The 27,396-nt window shown below is 44.6% G+C and overlaps 1 protein-coding gene and 1 long non-coding RNA gene across 2 annotated transcripts in view; one reads left to right on the top strand and one right to left on the bottom strand.

Annotated features, from left to right (window-relative positions):
- Positions 1–27,396, bottom strand: part of sim (single-minded) — a 649,835-nt gene that overhangs the window by 358,178 nt on the left and 264,261 nt on the right. The window contains exon 3 of the mRNA XM_070082428.1: positions 22,929–23,003. The gene's annotated coding sequence lies outside the window, so the exon portion shown is untranslated. The remainder of the gene's footprint in view (positions 1–22,928; positions 23,004–27,396) is intronic.
- On the top strand, positions 179–25,670 carry LOC138852358 (uncharacterized). The gene is made up of 3 exons (XR_011391690.1): positions 179–859; positions 21,290–21,507; positions 25,123–25,670. It is a non-coding gene; the product is annotated as an uncharacterized lncRNA (long non-coding RNA).

Below are 27,396 nucleotides of genomic sequence, written 5' to 3'. Positions count from 1 at the left end.
GGGCGGGGCCGCGGGTGGGTGGAGCCATCATCCCCCCACTGCGATTGCGCGGATTCGGTTGGCTGCCTGCCCAAAACCCCGCCCTCCAGGGCTCCCGTGTTGACAATCACCAGCCAATCACCAACTGAGGCATTCACTATTTGGAGTCCTGCACTTGTTTTCGATTGGCTAAGCACTCTTGACGTCACTGAGTCCTGTGCGTCTCAGCCAGTAGTGTGATGGTGGGGGGGCGGGCACACGCTCCTCCCACACTCTGACGTGGTTACTTCCTCCTTCCAAGGAGACCTGGAAGGGTCCTGGAGCAGTGCACTTGTCACTTATATTATTAGTTCCGGCCATTACGCCATGTACATCAGTGATCCACAACCAGTGCCACCACTGCTACCAGCCCTTCTAGCAACACCCACAACCTGTAACATCTGCTTGTACATACACACACACACATGGACATGTAGACAAAACAGTGTTCACACTACATACACATGTAGACAATACAGTGTACACACTATACACCCACTCAATACAGACCATACACACACAGGTAATTCAGTACACACTACACAGGCACACGCGCAGATCGGCCTAAACAACTGTTTTAACTTCAAACACGCTCAACTCTACAGCAGGATGTAGCTACAGTCAACTCATTTATAGCGTAATTCTTCGTGAATATGATTGAAAAAGGTGCATCGAAAACTGACCAGCACGCACTATGAAGGCCTTTCCACGAGCTGTTCAATTTGCGGTGCACTTTTTCTGTCGAATTCACGAACAATTACAATGAAGCTTTACAGATCTGTCTGTACACCAGTACTTGTACAATACTTGTACTGCTGCTCTTGGACTTTACTATTACCTGGTAACTATTACAGTTATCACAATTAACTATTGTAGTTATCACCACTGCAGTTATGACTATTAGCCATTGAAGTTATCACTAACCATTGTAATCACCATTGTAATCACTGCAGTTATGACTATTAACTATTGTAATCATCCCATGTGAACCACTGCAGTTATCACCCTTGTTAACCATTGCAGTTATCACCCTTATTAACCACTGCAGTTATCACCCTTATTAACCACTGCAGTTATCACCATTGTTAACCACTGCAGTTATTACCAGTATTAACCACTGTAGTAATCCCCAGCGTTAACCACTATAGTTATCACCAGCATTAACCACTGCAGTTATCACCAGTGTTAACCAGTGCAGTTATCACCAGTGCTAATCACTGCAGTTATCACCAGTGCTAACCAGTGCAGTTATCACCAGTGTTAACCACTGCAGTTATCACCAGTGTTAACCACTGCAGTTATCACCAGTGCTAACCACTGCAGTTATCACCAGTGCTAACCACTGCAGTTATCACCGGTGTTAACCACTGCAGTTATCACCAGTATTAACGACTGTAGTAATCCACAGTGTTAACCACTATAGTTATCACCAGTGTTAACCACTGCAGTTATCACCAGTGTTAACCACTGCAGTTATCACCGGTGTTAACCACTGCAGTTATTACCAGTATTAACCACTGTAGTAATCCACAGTGTTAACCACTATAGTTATCACCAGTGTTAACCACTGCAGTTATCACCAGTGTTAACCACTGCAGTTATCACCAGTGTTAACCACTGTAGTAATCCACAGTGTTAACCACTATAGTTATCACCAGTGTTAACCACTGCAGTTATCACCAGTGTTAACCACTGCAGTTATCACCATTACATAAACACCAGTTTAAAAGCAACACAGTAGTTGGACATAATTCTCTTTTCTGCCAACATTAAGAGCTACAAAGGTGCTATACTAATAATTCTCTTTTCTGCCAACATTAAGAGCTACAAAGGTGCTATACTAATAAATAAAAGTGACTGTGTAGAACTAAAGCTTTTACTGAGAACATCTACGTCAATATAGAGCTTTATAAAGTTACAGATTTAATTTTAACAATGGTATGCTCCGGTAGAGCTTAATCAAATCACAGCTTTATTGACACAATGTCACGCTGTAACAACTGTCAATATTTACGCGCTAAGAGCTTCTTCTTACCACCATAACCACCACTATTAGAACCACAATCTTCAGAACAGCCACAATATTCCCAACCACAACACAACAACCACTAATCACATCCACAAGAACAACTACAAACCCCAGCACAACCACAACATCCACAAAAAACATTACCGCTACAACATTCATAATCCCAAAACCCACAGCAATCTACTTCAAGGGAAACAGTGACTAAAGCAAGATGTAGCCGACAGGCTTCAAACCCCATTAAGGAAGATAGGGCGGATGTTGCACACACTTGCAACATCCTTCCCCGGACACATCAACATCCAATGATGTCATAATTTTCAAAGGGGTGGATTAGTAAGCCAGGGAGAGAGGTGATGTGAGGCGAGCAACAGCTGAGTCAGCGTCATCACTAACACACCAGCGTCAGCAACTGTCCTGTTCTCTCCCGAGTCTTACTTAACCTAACAGGATACATACTTATCCTGTTAGGTTACATACGTATCCTGTTAGAAGGGGGTGAAACTACTCAGGCTTCAATAACTGTACAACCTACTGTGTCTACAGTTGTACAAACTGCCAATGTTACAACAGTTACATAAACTGCCAATGTTACAACAGTTATTTATATAAACTGCCAATGTTACAACAGCTATACAAACTGCCAATCTTACAACAGTTATACAAACTGCCAATCTTACAACAGTTATACAAACTGCCAATCTTACAACAGTTATACAAACTGCCAATCTTACAACAGTTATACAAACTGCCAATGTTACGACAGTTATACAAACTGCCAATCTTACAACAGTTATACAAACTGCCAATCTTACAACAGTTATACAAACTGCCAATCTTACAACAGTTATACAAACTGCCAATGTTACGACAGTTATACAAACTGCCAATCTTACAACAGTTATACAAACTGCCAATCTTACAACAGTTATACAAACTGCCAATGTTACGACAGTTATACAAACTGCCAATGTTACAACAGTTATACAAACTGCCAATGTTACAACAGTTATACAAACTGCCAATGTTACAACAGTTATACAAACTTCCAATGTTACGACAGTTATAGAAACTGCCAATGTTACGACAGTTATACAAACTGCTAATTTTACAACGGTTATACAAACTGCCAATGTTACAACAGTTATACAAACTGCCAATGTTACAACAGTTATACAAACTGCCAATGTTACGACAGTTATAGAAACTGCCAATGTTACGACAGTTATACAAACTGCCAGTCTTACAACAGTTATACAAACTGCCAATGTTACAACAGTTATACAAACTGCCAATGTTACAACAGTTATACAAACTGCCAATGTTACAACAGTTATACAAACTGCCAATGTTACAACAGTCATTTATATAAACTGCCAATGTTACAAGAGCTATACAAACTGCCAATATTACAACAGTTATACAAACTGCCAATGTTACAACAGTTATTTATATAAACTGCCAATGTTACAAAAGTTATACAAACTGCCAATGTTACAAGAGCTATACAAACTGCCAATATTACAACAGTTATACAAACTGCCAATGTTACAACAGTTATTTATATAAACTGCCAATGTTACAACAGTTATACAAACTGCCAATGTTACAACAGTCATTTATATAAACTGCCAATGTTACAAGAGCTATACAAACTGCCAATATTACAACAGTTATACAAACTGCCAATGTTACAACAGTTATTTATATAAACTGCCAATGTTACAAAAGTTATACAAACTGCCAATGTTACAACAGTTATTTATACAAACTGCCAATGTTACGACAGTTATACAAACTGCCAATGTTACGACAGTTATACAAACTGCCAATCTTACAACAGTTATACAAACTGCCAATCTTACAACAGTTATACAAACTGCCAATCTTACAACAGTTATACAAACTGCCAATCTTACAACAGTTATACAAACTGCCAATGTTACAACAGTTATACAAACTGCCAATGTTACAACAGTTATACAAACTGCCAATGTTACAACAGTTATACAAACTGCCAATGTTACAACAGTTATACAAACTGCCAATCTTACAACAGTTATACAAACTGCCAATGTTACAACAGTTATACAAACTGCCAATCTTACAACAGTTATACAAACTGCCAATGTTACAACAGTTATACAAACTGCCAATCTTACAACAGTTATACAAACTGCCAATCTTACAACAGTTATACAAACTGCCAATCTTACAACAGTTATACAAACTGCCAATGTTACAACAGTTATACAAACTGCCAATCTTACAACAGTTATACAAACTGCCAATCTTACAACAGTTATACAAACTGCCAATCTTACAACAGTTATACAAACTGCCAATGTTACAACAGTTATACAAACTGCCAATCTTACAACAGTTATACAAACAACTTTTTTGTTAGTAATTTAGCTAACAAAAAATATGACAAAAATAACAGTATAAACAACTCTCCAGACTGAATTTGTTGGGTTCAGCGGTAGTCAGAACAGGAAACATCGGCGATAAACCCGTATGGGTCACAGAGTATCAGGGTAACATGGTTCAAGATCCCTTGACCAGTATCAAGGCAACCCCTTGAAGGGTACGTAACGAGTGACAAGAGGAACACCTTGTAACACCAAGTAACACGTGTAACAACAAAGAAAAAGCCATCTGAAACATGTAACAGGAACACCATGTAACACGTTACAATGAGAGGAACACCATAAAATACAATTGGCAATAACAGTAACAGGAACACCATGTAACACGTTACAATAACAGTAACAGGAACGTCATGTAACGTTACAATAACAGTAACAGGATCACCATATAACACGTTACAATAACAGTAACAGGAACACCATGTAACGTTACTATAACAGTAACAGGAACACCATATAACACGTTACAATAACAGTAACAGGAATACCATGTAACACGTTACAATAACAGTAACAGGAACGTCATGTAACGTTACAATAACAGTAACAGGAACACCATATAACACGTTACAATAACAGTAACAGGAACACAATGTAACACGTTACAATAACAAGAACACTATGTAATATAAGTAGCAATAACAGTAACACCATGTAACAAGTGGCGAAAACCAGTATCAGGAACACGATGTAACAAGTGCCAATAGCGGTAACAGGAACACCATGTAACACGTGGGAATAACAATAACAGGAACACCATGTAGAACATGTAGCAATAACAGTAACAGAAACAGCATGTAACGAGTAGCAATAACAGTAACAGGAACAGTATGTAGCACGATTAGTAATAACAGTAACAACATGGCAATAACAGTAACATCAGGGACACCATTTAACACCAGTAACAGTAACACCAATTAACAAGTGTAACAGTAACATTAATACCATGAAACACAAGTGGTAATAACAATAACAGAAGCAACACCATGTAACACGTGTAACAATAACAGTAACAAAAGGAACACCATGTAACACGTGTAACAACAGTAACAACAGGATCACCATGCAACGTGTAACAATAACAGTAACAAAAGGAACACCATGTAACACGTATAACAGTAACAACAGGATCACCATGCAACGTGTAACAATAACAGTAACAAAAGGAACACCATGTAACACGTGCAACAATAACAGTAACAAAAGGAACACCATGTAACACGTGTAACAACAGCAACAACAGAATCACCATGCAACGTGTAACAATAACAGTAACAAAAGGAACACCATGTAACACGTGTAACAATAACAGTAACAAAAGGAACACCATGTAACACGTGTAACAACAGTAACAACAGAATCACCATGCAACGTGTAACAATAACAGTAACAAAAGGAACACCATGTAACACGTGTAACAATAACAGTAACAAAAGGAACACCATGTAACACGTGTAACAACAGTAACAACAGAATCACCATGCAACGTGTAACAATAACAGTAACAAAAGGAACACCACGTAACACGTGTAACAATAACAGTAACAAAAGGAACACCATGTAACACGTGTAACAACAGTAACAACAGAATCACCATGCAACGTGTAACAATAACAGTAACAAAAGGAACTCCACGTAACACATGTAACAATACCAGTAACAAAAGGAACACCATGTAACACGTGTAACAACAGTAACAACAGAATCACAATGCAACGTGTAACAATAACAGTAACAAAAGGAACACCATGTAACACGTGTAACAATAACAGTAACAAAAAGGAACACCATGTAACACGTGTAACAATAACAGTAACAAAAGGAACACCATGTAACACGTGTAACAATAACAGTAACAAAAGGAACACCATGTAACACGTGTAACAATAACTAACAAAAGGAACACCATGTAAAACGTGTAACAATAACAGTAACAAAAGGAACACCATGTAATACGTGTAACAATAACAGTAACAAAACGAACACCATGTAACACGTGTAACAATAACAGTAACAAAAGGAACACCATGTAACACGTGTAACAATAACAGTAACAAAAGGAACACCATGTAACACGTGTAACAGTAACAACAGAATCACCATGCAACGTGTAACAATAACAGTAACAAAAGGAACACCATGTAACACGTGTAACAATAACAGTAACAAAAGGAACACCATGTAACACGTGCAACAATAACAGTAACAAAAGGAACACCATGTAACACGTGTAACAACAGCAACAACAGAATCACCATGCAACGTGTAACAATAACAGTAACAAAAGGAACACCATGTAACACGTGTAACAATAACAGTAACAAAAGGAACACCATGTAACACGTGCAACAATAACAGTAACAAAAGGAACACCATGTAACACGTGTAACAACAGCAACAACAGAATCACCATGCAACGTGTAACAATAACAGTAACAAAAGGAACACCACGTAACACGTGTAACAATAACAGTAACAAAAGGAACACCATGTAACACGTGTAACAATAACAGTAACAAAAGGAACACCATGTAACACGTGTAACAATAACAGTAACAAAAGGAACACCATGTAACACGTGTAACAACAGTAACAAAAGGAACACCATGTAACACGTGTAACAATAACAGTAACAAAAGGAACACCATGTAACACGTGTAACAATAACAGTAACAAAAGGAACACCATGTAACACGTGTAACAATAACAGTAACAAAAGGAACACCATGTAACACGTGTAACAATAACAGTAACAAAAGGAACACCATGTAACACGTGTAACAATAACAGTAACAAAAGGAACACCATGTAACACGTGTAACAATAACAGTAACAAAAGGAACAGATAACTTCTGAATCAACTATAACGACTCTTGTTTTTATTTCTTGCCTCACTTACCTCCCTCTCTCTCTCTCTCTCTCATACACATCAAGCACTTCCCTTCAATAAAGGGTAATCTCCCCTTAACCCCTCCCCTCCCCATCCTCTAGAGTGCTGTCACAGCCACTTAAGCAGCGTGTAGCATTGAGCGGAAAATCAATACCAGCAATCATCTCCACCTCGTTAGACTACGACTGAATCCAGAGATTGTTTACTGAAGAGAGGGAGATGGGCGGGGAGACGGAGGGAAGAAAGAGGTGGGCGGGAAGGAAGAGGTGGGCGGGAAGGAAGAGGTGGGCGGGAAGGAAGAGGTGGGCGGGAAGGAAGAGGTAGGCGGGAAGGAAGAGGTGGGCGGGAAGGAAGAGGTGGGAGGGAAGGAGGAGGTGGGAGGGAAGGAGGAAGAAGAGGGGAAGAGGGAGATTGCTGTTGTCTTCGCTTAATGCTCAGGGAGGGAGAGGAGATTGTAATAGTAGTGACTGTGGGTGGTGCAATGTTGATAGTGACTGTGGGTGGTGCAGTGTTGATAGTGACTGTGGGTGGTGCAATGTTGATAGTGACTGTGGGTGGTGCAATGTTGACAGTGACTGTGGGTGGTGCAGTGTTGATAGTGACTGTGGGTGGTGCAATGTTGATAGTGACTGTGGGTGGTGCAGTGTTGATAGTGACTGTGGGTGGTGCAGTGTTGATAGTGACTGTGGGTGGTGCAGTGTTGATAGTGACTGTGGGTGGTGCAATGTTGATGGTGACTGTGGGTGGTGCAATGTTGATAGTGACTGTGGGTGGTGCAGTGTTGATAGTGACTGTGGGTGGTGCAGTGTTGATAGTGACTGTGGGTGGTGCAGTGTTGATAGTGACTGTGGGTGGTGCAGTGTTGATAGTGACTGTGGGTGGTGCAATGTTGATGGTGACTGTGGGTGGTGCAATGTTGATGGTGACTGTGGGTGGTGCAATGTTGATGGTGAATGTGGGTGGTGCAATGTTGATGGTGACTGTGGGTGGTGCAATGTTGATGGTGACTGTGGGTGGTGCAGTGTTGATAGTGACTGTGGGTGGTGCAGTGTTGATAGTGACTGTGGGTGGTGCAGTGTTGATAGTGACTGTGGGTGGTGCAGTGTTGATAGTGACTGTGGGTGGTGCTTTGTTGATAGTGACTGTGGGTGGTGCAATGTTGATGGTGACTGTGGGTGGTGCAATGTTGATAGTGACTGTGGGTGGTGCAATGTTGATAGTGACTGTGGGTGGTGCAGTGTTGATAGTGACTGTGGGTGGTGCAGTGTTGATAGTGACTGTGGGTGGTGCAGTGTTGATAGTGACTGTGGGTGGTGCAATGTTGATAGTGACTGTGGGTGGTGCAGTGTTGATAGTGACTGTGGGTGGTGCAGTGTTGATAGTGACTGTGGGTGGTGCAGTGTTGATAGTGACTGTGGGTGGTGCAGTGTTGATAGTGACTGTGGGTGGTGCAGTGTTGATAGTGACTGTGGGTGGTGCAGTGTTGATAGTGACTGTGGGTGGTGCAGTGTTGATAGTGACTGTGGGTGGTGCAATGTTGATAGTGACTGTGGGTGGTGCAGTGTTGATAGTGACTGTGGGTGGTGCAGTGTTGATAGTGACTGTGGGTGGTGCAGTGTTGATAGTGACTGTGGGTGGTGCAATGTTGATGGTGACTGTGGGTGGTGCAATGTTGATGGTGACTGTGGGTGGTGCAATGTTGATGGTGACTGTGGGTGGTGCAATGTTGATGGTGACTGTGGGTGGTGCAATGTTGATAGTGACTGTGGGTGGTGCAATGTTGATGGTGACTATGGGTGGTGCAATGTTGATGGTGACTGTGGGTGGTGCAATGTTGATGGTGACTGTGGGTGGTGCAATGTTGATGGGGACTGTGTGTGGTGCAATGTTGATAGTGACTGTGGGTGGTGCAATGTTGATGGTGACTGTGGGTGGTGCAATGTTGATGGTGACTGTGGGTGGTGCAATGTTGATAGTGACTGTGGGTGGTGCAATGTTGATGGTGACTGTGGGTGGTGCAATGTTGATAGTGACTGTGGGTGGTGCAATGTTGATGGTGACTGTGGGTGGTGCAATGTTGATAGTGACTGTGGGTGGTGCAATGTTGATGGTGACTGTGGGTGGTGCAATTTTGATGGTGACTGTGGGTGGTGCAATGTTGATAGTGACTGTGGGTGGTGCAATGTTGATGGTGACTGTGGGTGGTGCAATGTTGATAGTGACTGTGGGTGGTGCAATGTTGATGGTGACTGTGGGTGGTGCAATGTTGATAGTGACTGTGGGTGGTGCAATGTTGATGGTGACTGTGGGTGGTGCAATGTTGATAGTGACTGTGCGTGGTGCAATGTTGATGGTGACTGTGGGTGGTGCAATGTTGATAGTGACTGTGGGTGGTGCAATGTTGATGGTGACTGTGGGTGGTGCAATGTTGATGGTGACTGTGGGTGGTGCAATGTTGATAGTGACTGTGGGTGGTGCAATGTTGATGGTGACTGTGGGTGGTGCAATGTTGATGGTGACTGTGGGTGGTGCAATGTTGATGGTGACTGTGGGTGGTGCAATGTTGATAGTGACTGTGGGTGGTGCAATGTTGATAGTGACTGTGGGTGGTGCAATGTTGATAGTGACTGTGGGTGGTGCAATGTTGATGGTGACTGTGGGTGGTGCAATGTTGATGGTGACTATGGGTGGTGCAATGTTGATAGTGACTGTGGGTGGTGCAATGTTGATGGTGACTGTGGGTGGTGCAATATTGATAGTGACTGTGGATGGTGCAATGTTGATGGTGACTGTGGGTGGTGCAATGTTGATAGTGACTGTGGGTGGTGCAATGTTGATGGTGACTGTGGGTGGTGCAATGTTGATAGTGACTGTGGGTGGTGCAATGTTGATGGTGACTGTGGGTGGTGCAATGTTGATGGTGACTGTGGGTGGTGCAATGTTGATAGTGACTGTGGGTGGTGCAATGTTGATGGTGACTGTGGGTGGTGCAATGTTGATAGTGACTGTGGGTGGTGCAATGTTGATGGTGACTGTGGGTGGTGCAATGTTGATAGTGACTGTGGGTGGTGCAATGTTGATAGTGACTGTGGGTGGTGCAATGTTGATGGTGACTGTGGGTGGTGCAATGTTGATAGTGACTGTGGGTGGTGCAATGTTGATGGTGACTGGGTGGTGCAATGTTGATGGTGACTGTGGGTGGTGCAATGTTCATAGTGACTGTGGGTGGTGCAATGTTGATGGTGACTGTGGGTGGTGCAATGTTGATGGTGACTGTGGGTGGTGCAATGTTGATAGTGACTGTGGGTGGTGCAATGTTGATGGTGACTGTGGGTGGTGCAATGTTGATGGTGACTGTGGGTGGTGCAATGTTGATAGTGACTGTGGGTGGTGCAATGTTGATGGTGACTGTGGGTGGTGCAATGTTGATAGTGACTGTGGGTGGTGCAATGTTGATAGTGACTGTGGGTGGTGCAATGTTGATAGTGACTGTGGGTGGTGTAATGTTGATGGTGACTGTGGGTGGTGCAATGTTGATAGTGACTGTGGGTGGTGCAATGTTGATGGTGACTGTGGGTGGTGCAATGTTGATGGTGACTGTGGGTGGTGCAATGTTGATGGTGACTGTGGGTGGTGCAATGTTGATAGTGACTGTGGGTGGTGCAATGTTGATGGTGACTGTGGGTGGTGCAATGTTGATGGTGACTGAGGGTGGTGCAATGTTGATAGTGACTGTGGGTGGTGCAATGTTGATGGTGACTGTGGGTGGTGCAATGTTGATAGTGACTGTGGGTGGTGCAATGTTGATGGTGACTGTGGGTGGTGCAATGTTGATAGTGACTGTGGGTGGTGCAATGTTGATGGTGACTGTGGGTGGTGCAATGTTGATAGTGACTGTGGGTGGTGCAATGTTGATGGTGACTGTGGGTGGTGCAATGTTGATGGTGACTGTGGGTGGTGCAATGTTGATAGTGACTGTGGGTGGTGCAATGTTGATGGTGACTGTGGGTGGTGCAATGTTGATGGTGACTGTGGGTGGTGCAATGTTGATAGTGACTGTGGGTGGTGCAATGTTGATAGTGACTGTGGGTGGTGCAATGTTGATAGTGACTGTGGGTGGTGCAATGTTGATAGTGACTGTGGGTGGTGCAATGTTGATAGTGACTGTGGGTGGTGCAATGTTGATAGTGACTGTGGGTGGTGCAATGTTGATAGTGACTGTGGGTGGTGCAATGTTGATGGTGACTGTGGGTGGTGCAATGTTGATAGTGACTGTGGGTGGTGCAATGTTGATAGTGACTGTGGGTGGTGCAATGTTGATAGTGACTGTGGGTGGTGCAATGTTGATGGTGACTGTGGGTGGTGCAATGTTGATAGTGACTGTGGGTGGTGCAATGTTGATAGTGACTGTGGGTGGTGCAATGTTGATGGTGACTGTGGGTGGTGCAATGTTGATAGTGACTGTGGGTGGTGCAATGTTGATAGTGACTGTGGGTGGTGCAAAGTTGATAGTGACTGTGGGTGGTGCAATGTTGATGGTGACTGTGGGTGGTGCAATGTTGATAGTGACTGTGGGTGGTGCAATGTTGATGGTGACTGTGGGTGGTGCAATGTTGATGGTGACTGTGGGTGGTGCAATGTTGATAGTGACTGTGGGTGGTGCAATGTTGATGGTGACTGTGGGTGGTGCAATGTTGATGGTGACTGTGGGTGGTGCAATGTTGATAGTGACTGTGGGTGGTGCAATGTTGATGGTGACTGTGGGTGGTGCAATGTTGATAGTGACTGTGGGTGGTGCAATGTTGATGGTGACTGTGGGTGGTGCAATGTTGATAGTGACTGTGGGTGGTGCAATGTTGATAGTGACTGTGGGTGGTGCAATGTTGATGGTGACTGTGGGTGGTGCAATGTTGATAGTGACTGTGGGTGGTGCAATGTTGATGGTGACTGTGGGTGGTGCAATGTTGATGGTGACTGTGGGTGGTGCAATGTTGATAGTGACTGTGGGTGGTGCAATGTTGATAGTGACTGTGGGTGGTGCAATGTTGATGGTGACTGTGGGTGGTGCAATGTTGATAGTGACTGTGGGTGGTGCAATGTTGATGGTCACTGGGTGGTGCAATGTTGATGGTGACTGTGGGTGGTGCAATGTTCATAGTGACTGTGGGTGGTGCAATGTTGATGGTGACTGTGGGTGGTGCAATGTTGATGGTGACTGTGGGTGGTGCAATGTAGATAGTGACTGTGGGTGGTGCAATGTTGATGGTGACTGTGGGTGGTGCAATGTTGATGGTGACTGTGGGTGGTGCAATGTTGATAGTGACTGTGGGTGGTGCAATGTTGATGGTGACTGTGGGTGGTGCAATGTTGATAGTGACTGTGGGTGGTGCAATGTTGATAGTGACTGTGGGTGGTGCAATGTTGATAGTGACTGTGGGTGGTGTAATGTTGATGGTGACTGTGGGTGGTGCAATGTTGATAGTGACTGTGGGTGGTGCAATGTTGATGGTGACTGTGGGTGGTGCAATGTTGATGGTGACTGTGGGTCGTGCAATGTTGATGGTGACTGTGGGTGGTGCAATGTTGATAGTGACTGTGGGTGGTGCAATGTTGATGGTGACTGTGGGTGGTGCAATGTTGATGGTGACTGAGGGTGGTGCAATGTTGATAGTGACTGTGGGTGGTGCAATGTTGATGGTGACTGTGGGTGGTGCAATGTTGATAGTGACTGTGGGTGGTGCAATGTTGATGGTGACTGTGGGTGGTGCAATGTTGATAGTGACTGTGGGTGGTGCAATGTTGATAGTGACTGTGGGTGGTGCAATGTTGATGGTGACTGTGGGTGGTGCAATGTTGATGGTGACTGTGGGTGGTGCAATGTTGATAGTGACTGTGGGTGGTGCAATGTTGATGGTGACTGTGGGTGGTGCAATGTTGATGGTGACTGTGGGTGGTGCAATGTTGATAGTGACTGTGGGTGGTGCAATGTTGATGGTGACTGTGGGTGGTGCAATGTTGATAGTGACTGTGGGTGGTGCAATGTTGATGGTGACTGTGGGTGGTGCAATATTGATGGTGACTGTGGGTGGTGCAATGTTGATAGTGACTGTGGGTGGTGCAATGTTGATGGTGACTGTGGGTGGTGCAATGTTGATAGTGACTGTGGGTGGTGCAATGTTGATGGTGACTGTGGGTGGTGCAATGTTGATAGTGACTGTGGGTGGTGCAATGTTGATAGTGACTGTGGGTGGTGCAATGTTGATGGTGACTGTGGGTGGTGCAATGTTGATAGTGACTGTGGGTGGTGCAATGTTGATGGTGACTGTGGGTGGTGCAATGTTGATAGTGACTGTGGGTGGTGCAATGTTGATGGTGACTGTGGGTGGTGCAATGTTGATAGTGACTGTGGGTGGTGCAATGTTGATAGTGACTGTGGGTGGTGCAATGTTGATGGTGACTGTGGGTGGTGCAATGTTGATGGTGACTGTGGGTGGTGCAATGTTGATAGTGACTGTGGGTGGTGCAATGTTGATGGTGACTGTGGGTGGTGCAATGTTGATAGTGACTGTGGGTGGTGCAATGTTGATAGTGACTGTGGGTGGTGCAATGTTGATAGTGACTGTGGGTGGTGCAATGTTGATGGTGACTGTGGGTGGTGCAATGTTGATAGTGACTGTGGGTGGGGCAATGTTGATGGTGACTGTGGGTGGTGCAATGTTGATGGTGACTGTGGGTGGTGCAATGTTGATAGTGACTGTGGGTGGTGCAATGTTGATGGTGACTGTGGGTGGTGCAATGTTGATAGTGACTGTGGGTGGTGCAATGTTGATGGTGACTGTGGGTGGTGCAATGTTGATGGTGACTGTGGGTGGTGCAATGTTGATAGTGACTGTGGGTGGTGCAATGTTGATGGTGACTGTGGGTGGTGCAATGTTGATAGTGACTGTGGGTGGTGCAATGTTGATGGTGACTGTGGGTGGTGCAATGTTGATAGTGACTGTGGGTGGTGCAATGTTGATGGTGACTGTGGGTGGTGCAATGTTGATAGTGACTGTGGGTGGTGCAATGTTGATAGTGACTGTGGGTGGTGCAATGTTGATAGTGACTGTGGGTGGTGCAATGTTGATGGTGACTGTGGGTGGTGCAATGTTGATAGTGAATGTGGGTGCAATGTTGATGGTGACTGTGGGTGGTGCAATGTTGATAGTGACTGTGGGTGGTGCAATGTTGATGGTGACTGTGGTTGGTGCAATGTTGATAGTGACTGTGGGTGGTGCAATGTTGATGGTGACTGTGGGTGGTGCAATGTTGATAGTGACTGTGGGTGGTGCAATGTTGATGGTGACTGTGGGTGGTGCAATGTTGATAGTGACTGTGGGTGGTGCAATGTTGATGGTGACTGTGGGTGGTGCAATGTTGATGGTGACTGTGGGTGGTGCAATGTTGATAGTGACTGTGGTTGGTGCAATGTTGATGGTGACTGTGGGTGGTGCAATGTTGATAGTGACTGTGGGTGGTGCAATGTTGATGGTGACTGTGGGTGGTGCAATGTTGATAGTGACTGTGGGTGGTGCAATGTTGATAGTGACTGTGGGTGGTGCAATGTTGATGGTGACTGTGGGTGGTGCAATGTTGATAGTGACTGTGGGTGGTGCAATGTTGATGGTGACTGTAGGTGGTGCAATGTTGATAGTGACTGTGGGTGGTGCAATGTTGATGGTGACTGTGGGTGGTGCATGTTGATAGTGACTGTGGGTGGTGCAATGTTGATAGTGACTGTGGGTGGTGCAATGTTGATGGTGACTGTGGGTGGTGCAATGTTGATGGTGACTGTGGGTGGTGCAATGTTGATAGTGACTGTGGGTGGTGCAATGTTGATGGTGACTGTGGGTGGTGCAATGTTGATAGTGACTGTGGGTGGTGCAATGTTGATAGTGACTGTGGGTGGTGCAATGTTGATAGTGACTGTGGGTGGTGCAATGTTGATGGTGACTGTGGGTGGTGCAATGTTGATAGTGACTGTGGGTGGTGCAATGTTGATGGTGACTGTGGGTGGTGCAATGTTGATGGTGACTGTGGGTGGTGCAATGTTGATAGTGACTGTGGGTGGTGCAATGTTGATGGTGACTGTGGGTGGTGCAATGTTGATAGTGACTGTGGGTGGTGCAATGTTGATGGTGACTGTGGGTGGTGCAATGTTGATGGTGACTGTGGGTGGTGCAATGTTGATAGTGACTGTGGGTGGTGCAATGTTGATGGTGACTGTGGGTGGTGCAATGTTGATAGTGACTGTGGGTGGTGCAATGTTGATGGTGACTGTGGGTGGTGCAATGTTGATAGTGACTGTGGGTGGTGCAATGTTGGTGACTGTGGGTGGTGCAATGTTGATAGTGACTGTGGGTGGTGCAATGTTGATGGTGACTGTGGGTCGTGCAATGTTGATAGTGACTGTGGGTGGTGCAATGTTGATGGTGACTGTGGGTGGTGCAATGTTGATAGTGAATGTGGGTGCAATGTTGATGGTGACTGTGGGTGGTGCAATGTTGATAGTGACTGTGGGTGGTGCAATGTTGATGGTGACTGTGGTTGGTGCAATGTTGATAGTGACTGTGGGTGGTGCAATGTTGATGGTGACTGTGGGTGGTGCAATGTTGATAGTGACTGTGGGTGGTGCAATGTTGATGGTGACTGTGGGTGGTGCAATGTTGATAGTGACTGTGGGTGGTGCAATGTTGATGGTGACTGTGGGTGGTGCAATGTTGATGGTGACTGTGGGTGGTGCAATGTTGATAGTGACTGTGGGTGGTGCAATGTTGATGGTGACTGTGGGTGGTGCAATGTTGATGGTGACTGTGGGTGGTGCAATGTTGATAGTGACTGTGGGTGGTGCAATGTTGATGGTGACTGTGGGTGGTGCAATGTTGATAGTGACTGTGGGTGGTGCAATGTTGATAGTGACTGTGGGTGGTGCAATGTTGATGGTGACTGTGGGTGGTGCAATGTTGATAGTGACTGTGGGTGGTGCAATGTTGATGGTGACTGTGGGTGGTGCAATGTTGATAGTGACTGTGGGTGGTGCAATGTTGATGGTGACTGTGGGTGGTGCAATGTTGATAGTGACTGTGGGTGGTGCAATGTTTATAGTGACTGTGGGTGGTGCAATGTTGATGGTGACTGTGGGTGGTGCAGTGTTGATGGTGACTGTGGGTGGTGCAATGTTGATGGTGACTGTGGGTGGTGCAGTGTTGATGGTGACTGTGGGTGGTGCAATGTTGATGGTGACTGTGGGTGGTGCAATGTTGATAGTGACTGTGGATGGTGCAATGTTGATGGTGACTGTGGGTGGTGCAATGTTGATGGTGACTGTGGGTGGTGCAATGTTGATAGTGACTGTGGGTGGTGCAATGTTGATAGTGACTGTGGGTGGTGCAATGTTGATGGTGACTGTGGGTGGTGCAATGTTGATAGTGACTGTGGGTGGTGCAATGTTGATGGTGTGACTGGGTGGTGCAATGATGGTGTGTGGGTGGTGCAATGTTGATGGTGACTGTGGGTGGTGCAATGTTGATAGTGACTGTGGGTGGTGCAATGTTGATGGTGACTGTGGGTGGTGCAATGTTGATGGTGACTGTGTGGTGCAATGTTGATAGTGACTGTGGGTGGTGCAATGTTGATGGTGACTGTGGGTGGTGCAATGTTGATGGTGACTGTGGGTGGTGCAATGTTGATGGTGACTGTGGGTGGTGCAATGTTGATAGTGACTGTGGGTGGTGCAATGTTGATGGTGACTGTGGGTGGTGCAATGTTGATGGTGACTGTGGGTGGTGCAATGTTGATAGTGACTGTGGGTGGTGCAATGTTGATGGTGACTGTGGGTGGTGCAATGTTGATGGTGACTGTGGGTGGTGCAATGTTGATAGTGACTGTGGGTGGTGCAATGTTGATGGTGACTGTGGGTGGTGCAATGTTGATGGTGACTGTGGGTGGTGCAATGTTGATGGTGACTGTGGGTGGTGCAATGTTGATAGTGACTGTGGGTGGTGCAATGTTGATGGTGACTGTGGGTGGTGCAATGTTGATGGTGACTGTGGGTGGTGCAATGTTGATGGTGACTGTGGGTGGTGCAATGTTGATAGTGACTGTGGGTGGTGCAATGTTGATGGTGACTGTGGGTGGTGCAATGTTGATGGTGACTGTGGGTGGTGCAATGTTGATAGTGACTGTGGGTGGTGCAATGTTGATGGTGACTGTGGGTGGTGCAATGTTGATGGTGACTGTGGGTGGTGCAATGTTGATGGTGACTGTGGGTGGTGCAATGTTGATGGTGACTGTGGGTGGTGCAATGTTGATGGTGACTGTGGGTGGTGCAATGTTGATAGTGACTGTGGGTGGTGCAATGTTGATGGTGACTGTGGGTGGTGCAATGTTGATAGTGACTGTGGGTGGTGCAATGTTGATAGTGACTGTGGGTGGTGCAATGTTGATAGTGACTGTGGGTGGTGCAATGTTGATGGTGACTGTGGGTGGTGCAATGTTGATAGTGACTGTGGGTGGTGCAATGTTGATGGTGACTGTGGGTGGTGCAATGTTGATAGTGACTGTGGGTGGTGCAATGTTGATGGTGACTGTGGGTGGTGCAATGTTGATAGTGACTGTGGGTGGTGCAATGTTGATGGTGACTGTGGGTGGTGCAATGTTGATAGTGACTGTGGGTGGTGCAATGTTGATGGTGACTGTGGGTGGTGCATAGTGACTGTGTGGTGCAATGTTGATGGTGACTGTGGGTGGTGCAATGTTGATGGTGACTGTGGGTGGTGCAATGTTGATGGTGACTGTGGGTGGTGCAATGTTGATAGTGACTGTGGGTGGTGCAATGTTGATGGTGACTGTGGGTGGTGCAATGTTGATAGTGACTGTGGGTGGTGCAATGTTGATGGTGACTGTGGGTGGTGCAATGTTGATAGTGACTGTGGGTGGTGCAATGTTGATGGTGACTGTGGGTGGTGCAATGTTGATGGTGACTGTGGGTGGTGCAATGTTGATAGTGACTGTGGGTGGTGCAATGTTGATGGTGACTGTGGGTGGTGCAATGTTGATGGTGACTGTGGGTGGTGCAATGTTGATGGTGACTGTGGGTGGTGCAATGTTGATGATAGTGACTGTGGGTGGTGCAATGTTGATGGTGACTGTGGGTGGTGCAATGTTGATGGTGACTGTGGGTGGTGCAATGTTGATGGTGACTGTGGGTGGTGCAATGTTGATAGTGACTGTGGGTGGTGCAATGTTGATGGTGACTGTGGGTGGTGCAATGTTGATAGTGACTGTGGGTGGTGCAATGTTGATGGTGACTGTGGGTGGTGCAATGTTGATAGTGACTGTGGGTGGTGCAATGTTGATGGTGACTGTGGGTGGTGCAATGTTGATAGTGACTGTGGGTGGTGCAATGTTGATGGTGACTGTGGGTGGTGCAATGTTGATAGTGACTGTGGGTGGTGCAATGTTGATGGTGACTGTGGGTGGTGCAATGTTGATAGTGACTGTGGGTGGTGCAATGTTGATAGTGACTGTGGGTGGTGCAACTGTGTTGATGGTGACTGTGGGTGGTGCAATGTTGATAGTGACTGTGGGTGGTGCAATGTTGATGGTGACTGTGGGTGGTGCAATGTTGATAGTGACTGTGGTTGGTGCAATGTTGATAGTGACTGTGGGTGGTGCAATGTTGATAGTGACTGTGGGTGGTGCAATGTTGATGGTGACTGTGGGTGGTGCAATGTTGATAGTGACTGTGGGTGGTTCAATGTTGATGGTGACTGTGGGTGGTGCAATGTTGATGGTGACTGTGGGTGGTGCAATGTTGATAGTGACTGTGGGTGGTGCAATGTTGATGGTGACTGTGGGTGGTGCAATGTTGATAGTGACTGTGGGTGGTGCAATGTTGATGGTGACTGTGGGTGGTGCAGTGTTGATGGTGACTGTGGGTGGTGCAATGTTGATGGTGACTGTGGGTGGTGCAGTGTTGATAGTGACTGTGGGTGGTGCAATGTTGATAGTGAATGTGGGTGGTGCAGTGTTGATGGTGACTGTGTCGTGCAGTGTTGATGGTGACTGTGGGTTGTGCAATGTTGGCGGTGACTGTCGGTGGTGCAATGTTGATGATGACTGTGGGTGGTGCAGTGTTGATGGTGACTGTGGGGGTGCAATGTTGATGGTGACTGTGGGTTGTGCAATGTTGGCGGTGACTGTGGGTGGTGCAATGTTGATGGTGACTGTGGGTGGTGCAGTGTTGATGGTGACTGTGGGGGGTGCAATGTTGATGGTGACTGTGGGTGGTGCAGTGTTGATGGTGACTGTGGGTGGTGCAATGTTGATGATGACTGTGGGTGGTGCAGTGTTGATGGTGACTGTGGGTGATGCAATGCTGATGGTGACTGTGGGTGGTGCAATGTTGATAGTGACTGTGGGTGGTGCAGTATTGATGGTGACTGTGGGGGTGCAATGTTGATGGTGACTGTGCGTGGTGCAGTGTTGACGGTGACTGTGGGTGGTGCAATGTTGATGGTGACTGTGGGTGGTGCAGTGTTGATGATGACTTTGGGTGGTGTAGTGTTGATGGTGACTGTGGGTGGAGCAATGTTGATGGTGACTGTGGGTGGTGCAATGTTGAGGACTGTGGGTGGTGCAGTGTTGATGGTGACTTTGGGTGGTGCAGTGTTGATAGTGACTGTTGGTGGTGCAATGTTGATGGTGACTGTGGATGGTGACTACGGGTGGTGCAGTGTTGATGGTGACTTTGGGGGTGCAGTGTTGATGGTGACTGGGTGGTGCAATGTTGATGGTGACTGTGGGTGGTGCAGTGTTGATGGTGACTGTGGGTGGTGCAATGTTGATGGTGACTGCGGGTGATGCAATGATGGTGACTGTGGGTGGTGCAATGTTGATGGTGACTGTGGGTGGTGCAATGTTGATGGTGACTGCGGGTGATGCAATGATGGTGACTGTGGGTGGTGCAATGTTGATGGTGACTGTGGGTGGTGCAGTGTTGATGGTGATTGTGGGGGGTGCAATGTTGGTGGCGACTGTGGGTGGTGCAGTGTTGATGGTGACTGTGGGTGGTGCAATGTTGATGGTGATTGCAGGTGGTGCAATGATGATGGTGACTGCGGGTGGTGCAATGATGATGGTGATTGCGGGTGGTGCAATGTTACTGGTGACTGCGGGTGGTGCAGTGTTGATTGTGATTGTGGGTGGTGCAATGTTACTGGTGACTGCGGGTGGTGCAATAATGATTGTGATTGCGGGTGGTGTAATGGTGGTGATTGTTCGTGGTGTAATTGTTGTGTTGGAATGGTGATTTGTGGTTTTAGGTAGTGCGGTCTATTGCGTAGTTCACCCACCGCGGTACGGTCCTAGACCAAACCTCCTGATTGATGGTTTGAGCAACCAGGCTCTTGTGCTGGATGTACGGATATCAGTCTATGAACCACAGCATAACTAGTCAGGAACAAACTTGAAAAGCCTTACCCATTTCCTTTTGAAAGAAACCAAGGGTGTGTTGGTAGTCCCACTGATGTAAGAAAGTGTGTTGAAAAGTCTTGGTCATTTTACACTTAGTTATCTTAGAATACTCGCAGCACCCCCAGCTTCTTACTGGAGGTATTTTGCACCGCCTGCCGAGCCTCCTGCTTCAAGAAGTAATTTCAGTTTGCAGATTTGGGACCCCACTCTATAGAATTTTCTAGCTGTAAATTATGTTGCATCTTTCTACTCTATGTTCCAAGCAGTACATTTCAAGGGACTTCAGGATTTCACATTAACTCAGTGAAGGTTGTGTGTGCATTTTCGTATACTAACAGTGTTAAGAGAGAGACTGTTCCTATACAGAAATATCTCTAATGCTTATAATCAAAATCATATTTTTTTTTAAAGGTGTGGACGGTCAAGCCAGTGGAAGGCCTCGGTCAGATGACCAAAAGCTCCAGCTGCGGGTCATCAAATGGCTAAGACCCGCGTCAGGAAACACTTGTTTCCTGACAAACCTTACCTAACCTAACCTTACAGTGGTCAACAAACCTCAGGTAGCAACACAAACGACAATCGCAGGGTTGTTCCCGGGAAGCTTCCGGAAAATATTTGGGTAATTCTTGGTGAGTAAACAAGTGAACGAGTCTGAGTGAGGGGCTTCACGTCAGTGTCTCATCATCAGTGAATTTAACTAAGTTTTAGGATGGGTTTAAAAGTTTTTTAACTTTACTGAACAATGTTTATGTTTAAGTTCTCTATAAATTTCCCGATGTATTTCATTAAAAAAATATAATTTATATTTTTTTACTCCATATAACACCACGAACCTTAATTAAAAAATGGTAAAACACAAATTACTGTAAATCCGAGTTTTTTAAACAGTTTCACCGAAAATCAGCTGGAAATGTCCAACAACAGTGTGTTCCGTGTCTGCGAGACCTTGTGTGTTCCGTGTCTGCGAGACCTCGTGTGTTCCGTACCTGCGAGACCTCGCATGTTCTGTACCTGCGAGACCTGGCGTGTTCTGTACCTGCGAGACCTGGCGTGTTCTGTACCTGCGAGACCTCGTGTGTTCTGTACCTGCGAGACCTCGCGTGTTCTGTACCTGCAAGACCTCGCGTGTCCCGTGTCCGCAGTCCGCAAGACCTCGCCAACGAATCTAAGAAGCAAAGAAAGATGAAACATTTGAGTTCAGTCCGTGCGAATTTCCTCAAATTTGGATGAGTTGTTGGAAAGAAAAGATAAAACGGGAAATCGAAGTAAGTTCTATGCTCCCTAGAGTTCAGCTTTTACTTTCCAGAAAGATTCATCGACTCTGTTGAAGCAGTTTACAATATTCAGGTGAATATTATGTGATTATTCCATCAGCCTTTTTAGTAGTAATTTTGAGATTGTCAGTTCATCAGCCTTGAAGTGGTAGTTTTGAGGCGATTAGTCTTTCAGTAGTTTTGAGGTGGTCAGCCCATCAGCCTTGACGTTGTTTTGAGATAATCAGTTTATCAGCCTTGAATCAGTAGTTTTCAGGTAGTCAGCCCCTCAGCCACAAAGCAGTAGTTTTGAGTGGTCAGTCCCTCAGCCTTGCGAAGTGTCCAGATTCATTCAAGACCATGGAGCTGAATGCTTCTCAAGGCTGAGTAAGGGACTGACCAAAATGGATTTTTGAGTTCAAGGCTGACGGACTGACCAATATGGATTATTGGGAGATGAGAAAACGCCTCATAACAATAGCGAGGAGATGAAGCCAGCAGCAGCAGCAGTGAAAACGGTGGTGGTGGTGGCGATGGTGGTTTGGTTTGGTGGTGCTGCTGCTGATGCTCTAATGGTGGACTCGATTCTCCGTCTGTTGGTCATTTAACGCAATGAGTGATGGAGGCTTCAGCTTTATCTTCTGCTAAGCCAGAGAAAAATGCTGTCCCTAAGCCAGAGAGAAATGTCGTCCCAAAGTCAGAGAGAAATACCGTCCCTGTGCTCTCCTGCTTGTTTCCAACACGGCCTAATGCAACACATAGCATAACAAAGCAACATAAAATACTCCATAACGTACCTGGTCCCAACGAGGTCTGGTGGTCTTAGACCCGTGCTGTGTGCTTCCTTCATGGTAAGGTAAGACCTCAAACATCTGCAAAAATAAACAAAAATGTTTAGGGTAGGACCCGAGTCTCTAGTACTTAGAGTAAGATCTACTTCATTAATGTTGAGGACAGACTAAATTCATTATCAGTGCTTAAAGTAAGACTTGGGATATTAGTAGTGATACAAAACATAAATTACTATCTTATTAAACAACTGTTAATACTAATGAATTACAAGAAGAAAAAATGTACACTAAAAATATAACTAACTTAAAATACTGATGTTTTGACGGAGAAATAATGTGTGATACATACAGTGGCTACCATACAGGTGAAATAACAGCATCAAACAAGGTTAACATATATAATAACCTGCCCGTTAACCCTAAATTTTGTATTTTTTTTTTTACGTTGCAGTTATGCATTAGGTGGTTGTTGGAGTGTGCTCAGGTTGTGTTTATTCTCGTTGTAGATGTATGGTGCTACCTCCCAGATGACCACATATCTGTGTGTTTCTGATGAAAGCGAGTATGAACCCGAGGATTATGACCAAGAATTGATCATTTGACACTGGTGATAAATAGTTGCCAGAGGGTGCAAGAGTGACAAGTGAAGATGAGGAAGATGATAGACTAAGAAAAAAAAAACAAGAGTAGCCAAGAAAAAGATGTATCAGAGTAGAAGAACATCCTGATGATGAAAACCTTCATGATCACCTTACTCTCTAAGTTCAGATAGACTGGAATCATCAACATATATGAAAAAATGACCCTTTACCTGCGTACCAACCTGTGGTAATAACTTGTCTCCACTTGGTTAGTTTAGTCAGGTCATTACAAAAGAAATGAAATATCGCTTTGTTTTTAAAAACCAGTTTATATTCCCGACAAAAAAAAATGTAGCAAGAAATTTTATAAATAATTCTTATAAAATGAATATTTCAGTCATTTTGTTGTACACGAGTGGAGGTCAGTAACCATCTTTAAATAACTACTGGGAAGGTGATATAAAGGTAATTCAACTTGCATTGAGTATGTCGTCTAAAAGGTTCAGGCTGCTGAGAGAGACAATTTATTTCAATGATAACAAAGGATGGTGACGTATCACAAAACACGGCCTTTTTACAATGCACTAATTGCTGCTTGCTTTTAAATTCCAGTAACACCCAAGCAGTCTACTGATCAAGTTAGGTTGGCTTCAAAGGAAAATCAGCTGGAAACCTAATGCAATATATAAGTAACAAGCCATATAAATGGGGCTTCAAACTCTCTCGCCGTGCAAGTGAAGATGGAGAGATACATGACATACTCGTGTATCAAAGAAATAAAAAAACACTGATATTCTTCTAAATGAAGAAAATTTACAACCAGCTAGTTCCAAGGTTGTGTTTGTACCTTCATTTTCTGTAGCCAAGACAAAAACATCAACAATCTATGCTGACAATTTCTTTATAAGTCTTTCTTTGGTAAAGATATTGAGAGAAGTATAACTACAGACTCATCGGTCCAGCACGTAAAAACAGATGTGGTACCCCAGGACTGATGCCCGTCAAGGAAATGGTACTGTTGATTATAGTACTGTTGACTACAAAATGGTACTGTTGATTATAGTACTGTTGACTACAAAATGGTACTGTTGATTATAGTACTGTTGACTACAAAATGGTACTGTTGATTATAGTACTGTTGACTACAAAATGGTACTGTTGATTATAGTACTGTTGACTACAAAATGGTACTGTTGATTATAGTACTGTTGACTACAAAATGGTACTGTTGATTATAGTACTGTTGACTACAAAATGGTACTGTTGATTATAGTACTGTTGACTACAAAATTGTACTGTTGATTATAGTACTCTTGACTACAAAATCAATGGCATCCTTGCTGTAAGGTTGAAGGATAAGACAGCAGCAGTCACTTTACTGACAAATGATGTAGTGGACTATCCTGTGACTCCTACTGAAAGATATAACAAGGAAACCAAGAAAAGAGTTCAACAGCCCTGCAGTGATCAAGAGCTATAATGCACACATAAATGGTACAGACAAAAGTAACATGTTGGTACATTTGTATAAAACACTAGTGAAATCTAAGTGTTAGTGCATGCACTTGTTTTGTCTATTTTCTGGATCTTGCTGTTGTAAATGGATGGTTTCTTTACAGGCATGACTGTGTCGCTAGAGAGTATATACATGCCACTGAAGAATTTCAGGATTGATGTCTGTCACTTCAAGATCCTGAGGCAAATTGGTGAGACGCAACAGAAAATCAACTTCACAACCTCAACCAAGTAGCTCACGGTCTTCCAGCGTAGCAAGTGATGATGGTGCTTCGTCAAGTTTAGAAATACCTTCTCCAGTCTGGTACCAACATTCCTGCTGACAGTGTGAGCTACAACGTTACATCACTGGCCAGAGCTTGACAGGAAATTTTTATACAAGTATTACAGCACAAGGAAACTATTCCTATCCACTTTCGCCTGTGCCACATGAAGGGAACATCTATGCATAAAGGAGAAAAATTTCTTCATTTCCTTCCGATCGAAGTAAAAGTCATTTAAAATTATTGTTCTGAGGGACTATATGAAAACTGCTATTACAAGTTTTCTCTATAACTCAATACAACATAAAAATATTGATATTTTCTTCTTGTATTTTTTGAATAGCTTCATAATGGTGGAAACAAATTTTATTTATCATTTTGGTAATGTGTGTCTGAATAATAAATTAAAAAAAAATGTTTATCGTTTAGTTAACATTTGGGTTTTTGCATTACTGCGGTGAATTTACTATTGTCGGGCAGGTGAACCTTTATGACAGCCTCACATGTTGCAATTTGCGGAGAAGAATTAGACACGTGTGCAATATCTGGGTATCTTCATTTTCTAGACGTTTCAACCTAGTGGCTTTATAAGGTAATTCAAGAACATAATGTGAAGACAGTAGAACTATACACAAAAGACGAGGTAAACAGTCCCTCAGTCTTGGAGTTACTGATGAGCACAGTAGTCTTGAAGAATATGAAGATTCTTCAAGAATTCGGTGCTCATCACTAATTCTTAGGCTGAGAGACTCATTACCTCGTCTTTTGTATATAGTTTTACTGTCTCCAGTACTTTTTAAACCACTTTCTGATATAAATTCCAATAGTCTGTTTATATTATTATGTTTAAGCACTGGTGTCTTGGTTTCAGGTTGCTGCTTACCAAAACTCCGAAGTTCTTTCCGCATTTTGTATGGCTAAGTTCCCTATTATTTAGTTTATAAGTGCTAGGGTTATTTACATTCTCCAGCTTTACGACTCTGCTAGGGATGTGCCAAAGTATCGGTAACTGTTTCACTGGTGTCGGACATTTTTATGGTATCAGTATCTGTTAAAAAACAGCCGATGTTTTTCAAAATATAAATATTACATGTGTGCTTAAAAATATCAATACTGACACTACCTCACGACTGTGAGAGTCAAACTAACACACACACACAGTGGAGTTTTGAGGAGTTGGAAGGAGTGGACAGAAAGGAAACAAGGGACTACATGGTAGTCCCTTGCAATGATGTACAACCCGCCACTGAATAGCAGGAGGCCAAGACAAGAGTATGAGGAGAGAGGAACAGAGCAATAGTTGATACATTAGCTGAGGTGGCCAGAAGGGCCCACATAGGAAGGGCAACGTTGTTAGTTGTAGGTGATTTCAAGCACAAGGACACTGGCGGGGAGGGGGCTAAGATGATGGAGGTGGTACTGGAAAACCTCATGCATCAACATGTTAGGGACACTACCAGAGAGAGAGGAGAGGATGAACCAGCAATGCTGGACTTCATATTCACCTTGAGTAGTTCAGACACTGGGGTCATAACATATGGAAGGCCTCTTGAAGCTAATGATCACATGGTTCTGAGCTTCGAATACATTGTGGAGCTAAAAGGGGAGAGGGAAGCAGCACGAGTAGGATGGGAGAAACCAAACTATAAAAGAGGGGAACTACACAGGCATTAGGAATTTCCTGCATGAGGTACAATGGGAAAGATGACTGGTAAGCAAAACAATAAATGAAATGATGGAATATGTGACCACAAAATGCAAAGAGGCGGAGAAGAGCTTTGTACTCAGTGGCAACAGAATCACTAGGAATCACAGAATCACCCAGAGGTGTACAGAGGCCAAAACTGCTTCCTCAACCACAAAGTTGTCAGGAAGTGAAACTATCTGGAGAGTGACGTAGTGGAGGCATGATCCATACATAGCTTTAGGAAGAGATGCGATAAAGCTCACGGAGCAGGGAGAGAATGGACCTTATGGCGACTAGCGAAGAGGCGGGGCCAGGAGCTGTGAATCGACCCCTGTAACCATAATTAGGCAAGTACACACACAAGCGCGCGCATACACACACACACACGCACACACACACACACACACACACACACACACACACACACA

Source organism: Cherax quadricarinatus, chromosome 7 (assembly GCF_038502225.1).
Source record: "Cherax quadricarinatus isolate ZL_2023a chromosome 7, ASM3850222v1, whole genome shotgun sequence".
Classification (NCBI taxonomy): Eukaryota; Metazoa; Arthropoda; class Malacostraca; order Decapoda; family Parastacidae; genus Cherax; species Cherax quadricarinatus.
Note: the sequence above shows the minus strand (reverse complement) of the source record. Positions and strands in the feature narration are given on the sequence as shown.